The sequence below is a fragment of the Bidens hawaiensis genome, unplaced genomic scaffold (assembly GCF_021521415.1).
Source record: "Bidens hawaiensis isolate Kalapana, Puna unplaced genomic scaffold, B.hawaiensis_p1.1 tig00036296_1, whole genome shotgun sequence".
In the NCBI taxonomy this organism is placed as follows: domain Eukaryota; kingdom Viridiplantae; phylum Streptophyta; class Magnoliopsida; order Asterales; family Asteraceae; genus Bidens; species Bidens hawaiensis.
Genome location: NW_027496320.1, coordinates 86762 through 95395, shown reverse-complemented (window position 1 = coordinate 95395; position 8634 = coordinate 86762). Strand labels below are relative to the sequence as shown.

Genomic DNA, 8634 nt, shown 5'->3' with positions numbered 1-8634 from the left:
ACGAATAACAAAACTAACAAAAGTACTATACAATATATCACGAGAAAAATTGATAAATCAACATAAACGAGTATAGCGTTGCAAATTGCTGACGCCGCAACATCGCGCGGACATCCAACTAGTATAGTTTAAAAGACAAGTAAATTCAGATAAAATATCATCATCATCATCGTACTCAGTATATCCCACCAATAGCAAAGCTATGGTAGGGTCTGAGGAGGGTAAGATGTCAGATAAAATATACTAGAAGAAATTAACAATTTAATTAAACGACAAGTTAAATGATAAAAAGAAGTAATACATATATATGACAATGGCATATTGGATTTTCTTTAGTCATTTATACGAAACGAACAAGATTAAATAATCAATACATTTAAATCTGCATCTTTAATTTAAACTATTAAAATTTCGTCGTAAAAATGTAGATATACGTTGAACATCAGTGAGAGACCGGGTAGCCAATTCCATGTCGTTTGGTAGGAAAAAACCTAAACACCAAACTACAAAGGAGACCAAGCCCCAACGGAACAATGTCAAGAACCTCTTGAGCCTCATGACTCGGTTGCGGGTAGAAGCAACTCACCACGCTACGATCTCGCATGGCTATCGTCACCAACACAAACACAGAGACAAACGCATGAATCCAATCAACGGCCCTTAATTTATACTTTCGTAGGTCTGGTAAACCGGAGCCTGAAGCCGCTGCGGTTTGGGAATCGAAGACCCACATGCCTTTAAACGTTGCAAACCCGTAAAAGACTTGGCCGTCTGATATCTTGAAGCTGTCCGTAAAGCTTGCAAGGAAGCAAAAGGCGTTGAAAAAGCCGAGGAGGATGGCGGTTAGAGGGCGTGTAACGTCCTAGTACAAAAGATGCTAGTGCATACACAGGTGCGGTTCAACCCCACAACCGCACCAAATGAAAACGCACCTTTTAACCTATGAACCGCGCCTCTTGTGTTCCCAAAAACTTTTCACCCAGATTATTGTTTCCCACCATCAATCTCCACCTCATTCGCCCAATTCCCCCCCAAAAGTTTTCACCTAGGTTTTGTTTCCCTCCCCTCATTCACCCAAATCCCCAACTACAGTGAGTCCTCTCTTTCTTATCCTTTTAGATATAATTATTGTATAAAATCATGACTTTACTATCAAATCTGAATAGAACATCGATGGTGACATGATTTGGTAGAGGAAGGGAAGCACAACCGATGCCATGGGTTCGACGGACGAAGGTATTATTCTGGAATTAGATTGGTATTCTTTGTGTGCTTATTCTATGTTATCATAGTGGATTTGTGCTTAATTTTAATTTCCAGGTCTTTGTTAAAATGTGTGGGTGAATATTAATTTGTTATGTGGTTTTATATCTCGGATAACTGTAAAATTAACATTGTGTTTGGCATTTTGCACTGTGTTATCATATTTGCTTGACAAGGTGAAATATGTACTGAGCAACCTGTTGTTTTTTATAACAACTATTTACATTGGGATTTTGCATACAATCTCTATTATCAAATATATTGGAACCAAAGTTAACCTAAGTGAGGTTTAATACTTAATGTTTAAGGTAAATTGCTACAAAAATAGATTTTATTCGTCAATTTAGATACTATGGATCTGCTTGTTATAGTTATAGTTGTAGAGATAAACTTTTATAGGTTAGTTTATGACTACATATATAAGCAGTTTCATAAAAGATGCTCATGACATTGCATTTGATGTTTTCGACCAAATTTGGAGGATTTTAATATCACTTGCTTCTTTTTCACAATAACTTTAATAACATTGATTGTATTTGTTCTATCTTTTTCTACAATTAGGTTTACTGCATCAATGGTACGTGATTGCAGTTGGTTTGAGAACAAGACAAGAACATAAGGAACTCGCACAACTGCATCGGTATGATATGATATTGTTTTGTTCAATTTCATCATGATTAATTACTCATTGAAAGTAATTTTGGTTTATTTTGATTCACTGACTTTGTGATTAATGTTTCCTTATTGTTGTTTAGACATCCTTCTTATTGCATATTTGTTGATATGGTTTCTGCAGAGTGTCAGACAAATTGGTGAGTTTAAAAGATTATCTCTAATTAGATTTGACTAGAAACTTAAAGTATACACCACATTCCATATTCTAACACATTAATATCATCTATTCTCTTATGAGTTTGGTAACTGTGCATTGACTTATTACATTTATGTATATATATACAATTATATAGTATAATTATTATATGCGTATGTAGTATAAATTATATATAATTATGTGTATGTAATGAGTTAGGATCCGTTTATTTACGGTCCGTTTGTTTGTATTGATAATAAACGAACATTAACGAACTCGAACATGAACACGTTCATTTTCTTATCGAAGATACTTACATATATTTTTAAGCTTCATTTTATTAATGTAACATTATGTTTTGTTTGGTGATTTCTACGGTTCGGGTTGCAAGAATGAAACCGTTGGCTCTGTTGCAAGGGTTGCAAGAGTGAAACCATCGGCTCGGTTGCAAGGGTTGCAAGAATGAAGATGTGGGTTCGGGTTGCAACAACGAAGATGTCGGTTTGGGTAGTAAGAATGAAGACGTCGGTTCGGGAAGTTATTGTATGATACTTTTATTATTAAACACATATATTTGTTGTACAATGAAATCTTTTTGTATATTTGAAAGTTTTTTGTATATCATTTTCATTGGGTTTTCGGGAAGTTTATTGGGTTTATATATTTGTGTTTATTCTGTTTTTGGAAAATAAATATATTTGTAGAAAGCGATGCTGTATAAATGATTAAATGGGGGTAAAAGATGCGGTCCTCAGACCCACCTCTTTAGATATGTTAACAAAAAGATGCGGTTGCAAATATCAAAAGATGCGTTGCTATTTGGTGCGGTCCAAGGCTCCCACCTTATGGCCAAAATGACCGCACCTTATAGCCAGTTTTGTACGTCGTCACATGAGCCATGGTTGGTGAATATGGGTGTTACGGTTTGGAGAGCCAAAAGGGTTCCGGTGGGTAGGAGGTTGGCTAGTTGGGCTGTGCTAGCTAGCGTTTGTGATATGGCTCATTGCGACAAGGTGGGTGGTGCGGGTGGTGGCGGTTTAGGGCTTTCGGGGATGTCATTTTCGGACTCAACGGAGGATGATGACAAGGATGTTACGGGTCTAGCTCTGAGAGACATTGTGTTATTAAGCATGTAGATATGTATATAATTAACTAAGGTTAACTTGTATATATGTATCATGGTACTATTGGAGATGGTGTATATATATATAACTTTAAGGAAATCTGATTTAGACTTACGTATAGAGATGGAGTCAAAGGTAGGGTTGGGTGTTTCCGTAACTATTAGCACAACGTGTTTGAAGACTCAAGATTCATTCATTTAGTTTAATAACGATGGTAAATTTAACATGGAAAAAAATCTTGGTCTTCGTCAATATACTATTAAACAATATCCACCTTCTTTTAACTTTTATGTGTTTTGGTCAACGAACTATTAGCACAACGTGTTTGAAGACTCAAGATTCATTCATTTAGTTTAATAACGATGGTAAATTTAACATGGAAAAAAATCTTGGTCTTCGTCAATATACTATTAAACAATATCCACCTTCTTTTAACTTTTATGTGTTTTGGTCAACGAATTCTAATGTTATGTTTTGTCGAATAACATCATTATAAGTTGAGGACTGTGTCGTTTTCGTTTCTAATATTGACTCAGTTATGTAATTTTAGTATAAAAATACTGTTTTTTTACAGCCGGTCTATTAAGATTTCTAATTTTTGTTATTTTCATCCATTGGACTAATCGTGTTAATTTTCTAACATTAAGCCAAATATATTTATGTCCTTTTACCGGTTTAAATGAAAGTGACAAATATGATCAACACTCATGAATGATTTTATAAGATAATATTTCATATATATAACTATCTAAATATATTTTACTACTAATAATTATCCATAAAATATATATTTTACTCATGTTTTATATAAAAATATAAAATTGCTTATATAATTTGATTCTTATTTAGCTTTTAGATTTAATTTTTTATTTAGCTTATAAATTTGAGTAGCAACTATTTAAGCAACTTTATATATGTTTAGTTAAAATATGAGTAAAATAGATATTTTATTAATTATAATTAATAGAATATATTAAGATAGTTGAATATGAAATATTTATATTATAAAATCGTCTATAAGATTTGATCACACTTGTTACTTTCATTCAAATAGATAAAAGAATAGAAAAATCCCTTACTTAGCGTTAAAAAGCTAACAGGGTTAATAAAATGGACGAAAAATGCAATATTAGGAAACCTCAAGGGTACAACTGAAGGTGCGGAAATGACAATTTACTACTATAAGTTTAAAATTCAACCAAAATTGGGAATAATGTATGATTTTCCTAATACAACATGTTTAATTATAGGGTTAATCTAACACAACATGTTTTATAAATCTCCTGATCAGTCCTGAGCTTTTAACAAACCTATAATAATAATAATAATAATAATAATAATAATAATATAAAGTATACTGAGATTTATAATAATAATAATACTGAGATTTCAATAAACCTATTTGTTGTTATTGTAGATCTCAGTTATCACGCTTCCTTCACATTTCCGAGCACTATCCACTCATTTCTTTTTCTTCTTTAGTAATTTCCAACTTCTTGATCGTCACATTTGACGACGTGTCGAAATACAAAGAACTCTTATACTTGGTCAACGGGCACCAAACCATGTAACATTCCAATTTCATACAGTTTCATCTGTACATAAATCAATAAATTAAACAAATATCTTTACATAAATGCTTAATTTGTATCAAAGTATCAAATAATTTACTTAATTTCATCCATCAAAATAAATATCTTTTAATTGTTCAAGCATTCTTCAGGTCTTCTAAAAATATTTGAATTGGTTAGGACTTAGGGTCTGTTTGATATGTCATAATGGAATGAATGAAGGAATGTAATGAACATGGGAATGAAATCCTACTATACTATTAAAACAAATTAGTTTGCCTTCATATGCCCATTTTCTATTGGATGATTTTCTTTTTTTTCAAATATATCTTGCACTTATCTATTTTTCTTACCAATTAAATAAATCAAAAATAAAATCAATCTATTCCACATCAATGCCACATCAATGACACCTTAATGCCATGTCACCAATTCTTTTCATACTAATGTCAACTCATCCTCTAACCTATATTTAAACAATAACATTTCTTAATTTTTTACCCTAATCATGTTTTTCTTTCTTTCTCTAATAGCCGGATCTTCTTTCATCATCTCCCATATTCCGGCCAATCCAAATCTATATCTTTATTAATTATTTTCCGGTAAGTTTCTATTATATATTAAATTCTAATTGTTGATATATGTATTTCCGGCAATATTATATTTCTTCTGGTTATTGTTTCCTCTAATCTTTTTATGTTTCTTTTAATTGTTAACTAATTTTATTAAAATCAGTTTAGGTTTTTAATAAAGAAAGGCGATGTCTACAATTTTTGGACGTGTTTACGTTTTTCCGGTAAGTATTGACGGCATTTTTTTCCGGTTATGTGTTATACTTATAACAATGATGATTGTTTTATATTTATTAGTATTTTTTTTTAATTTTTCGTGTTCTTTTGTTTGACATGCTGTTAATCTATGTTCTAGATCAAAATTATGGTCATCCATCGACGATATCAAAATCGAAGACTCCATGGTTAAAAACCATATTTCTTATTTTCCGGTAAGACGTTCAATTTTTCCGGTTACAAATTAAAAATCAAATATTCTATAATATCAACATTAATATTCTACTTTCTAATTTCAGGTCAATGGCAAGACTAATAGATGTTCATTTCTCTGGAAATTCTACAAAAAAAATCCGACATACCATGGTCATTGTGACAATATCGTTTCCGGTTACATTTTTTAAATTTTCCGGTTATTAACTATAATTCAAAAAACCATAATATCAATATTAATTTTTGATTTTATTATTTTAGGTTATTTTTCGACTCATATAATATGATTTCACGATTGATCAAGACTTTATAAGATGTATAATATTATCATGTATAGATTTTCTTTTTTGAATATTCATGTATTTCAATATTTCAATTTCATAAATTTTAGTTAAAACTAAATATTAATCTATACCTTGATGTATATTTTGTTTTCCGGCGCCTTAATAAATGACACAATTAACTATTCCATTAATTCGAATTATTTAGTTTGACTTTCCTAATTTATGGTCATAATAGGATTCTCATTTTATATGCATTGACTTTCTCAATTAACTATTTCCTAATTTTGTTGCTTAATACAATTTATTTCATTCACATTTTATACACAATTTCTTTCCGTAATTTTTAAAGAAAACCGATTTTACAAATTAACTTCATTTTTTTTTTCATTTACTATTTGGCCATATCAATGATAATTATAAAATAACATTTACACATACATAGAACTTTGTTACTACCTTTTATAATATAATTATTTTATTCCCTTTTATATAAAAATTTAAATCTTAACGAAATACAAATTAATTTGCAATCATTTCACCCAACTCAAAGTTAATATGAGTTTACCGTAATTGTATATAGTTTTGGTGTATCATAAAAACTTAATTTTAAATTAATTATCCATAATTTACATAATAATAATTATCTAACATTAAATGTCCATAATCTATAAATAATAATACATAATAACAGGTTTACTAATTTACATAAATAAGTAAATCAAGATATCGAATTTATTTATGGTATCTCTCTACATTTTTGGTATATTATTTAAATTTGAATTTGAATTTCTAATTAATTTCCATACTAATTATTTGACTAACATTTACACGAAATATTAACATGTTTCTTATTTAACAGGTTTTCTTTAATTGTTTGACTAACATTTGAATTTCTAATTAATGTTTATTCGTTCCTTCATTTTGTATATATAACCGAATTAACATCAATATTGTAATTTATATACTTTAATACTTTAATTATCCCATAATTTATATACTTTAATTATACATAATTTACATAATAATAAGTTCCCATAAATTTGAATTTCTAATTAATGTTCATAATAATGGTTTGACCAACATTTACATGGAATATATACCAACATTCAGATTATGTTTAAGGTAACATATTAAAATTATACTTTACAAGTATGTTATTATTTTATTTTTGTTAAAAGATTACAAGTTACCATTCATACCATTACAAATTCAAAATTCGTTCTAAATGTTAAAACAACTCATAACTTCAATTCTTTATTTTTGTTTACCGTAATTGTTTATAGTTTTTGTATATCATAAAAAATTAATTTGAAATTAATCATCCATAATTTACATAATAATGAGTTCTCTAAAATTAATGGTCCATAATCGATAGATAATAATAAGTTTACTATTTTACATAAATAATTAAATGAAGGTCTTGATTTTCTCTGTAGTATTTCTCTACATTTTTTGTATATGATTTAAATTTGAATTCCTATTTAATGTCCATAATAATTGTTTGTCAAACATAATTGTTTCTATATATGTTTTCCATTATTATATTGACTATAACCGTATCTTAATAATTACCAAAAATTATAATTCAGATTATGTTAAATTATTAAAATTATACTTTACAAGTATGTTATTACTTTTACTATTTTTGTTCTACCTTAGAAAGTTACCATTCAGACTATTATTTTTATTTTTGTTATAAAATTACAAGTTACCGTTCATACTATTACAAATTCAAATTTGTAATCAATGTTAAAACAACTCAGAACTTCAATTCTTTATTTTTGTTTACCCTAATTGTATATAGTTTTTATTTTTTTTTTCATTTTTATAAACTAATTCCTTAATATGGTTTGACCGAAATAATACCATAATTATCTCATTATTGAAATTTATATAGTTTGACTTTCTTTATTTGTTAAAAAAACCCGAATGAAGAAGTTATAAACTAAATAAATTTCCGACCGATTTAAGTATTTGACCATTCACATTAAATCATTTTTGACCATTCATATTAAATCGTTTTAAATTTTAAATAACATTTACATAGTATATATAACTTTCTTGAAATATATCAACATGATTTAAGTACTTTTAAATTTGCTTAAAAAATAAATTTAAGTTTGCTTAAAAAATAAATTTAAGATTTGCACTCACAAATTATGTCCATATAAAAATTAACGTACATTTATTTTGACTATTGTAACATTTTTAATTAAATATTCTCTTAATATCCATTATTATGTTATTAAGAGTTACTATTAATTGTATTAAGTTTGCTTCAAGCAAAAAAGAAAAAATAGCGGACACATTTAGGATTTAAAAAATGCATATATATTATGTTAGACATTTTGAAGTCAAAATATGACATTTTAAATTAAAAGTTAGACCTTTTAATTCAAACATGGTGTGTTAATTTTTTTTTTCAAGATAGTACGTTACTAACTATAATTTTTCAAGATGGAAATATTTAATTCAAACATGGTTTACAATAAATGTTTTAAATTGATGTGCAAATATACACGGGTACTATCTTAGAGTAATAAATATTACAGTTATTGATGTGTAATAAATGTCCTAGAT

At 28.2% G+C, this 8634-nt stretch overlaps 1 pseudogene; it reads right to left on the bottom strand.

Moving 5' to 3' along the window:
• Window positions 1-441: 441 nt before the first annotated feature.
• LOC143588282 (protein DMP3-like) lies at window positions 442-3224 on the bottom strand (annotated as a pseudogene).
• Between the last annotated feature and the right edge of the window lie 5410 nt (window positions 3225-8634).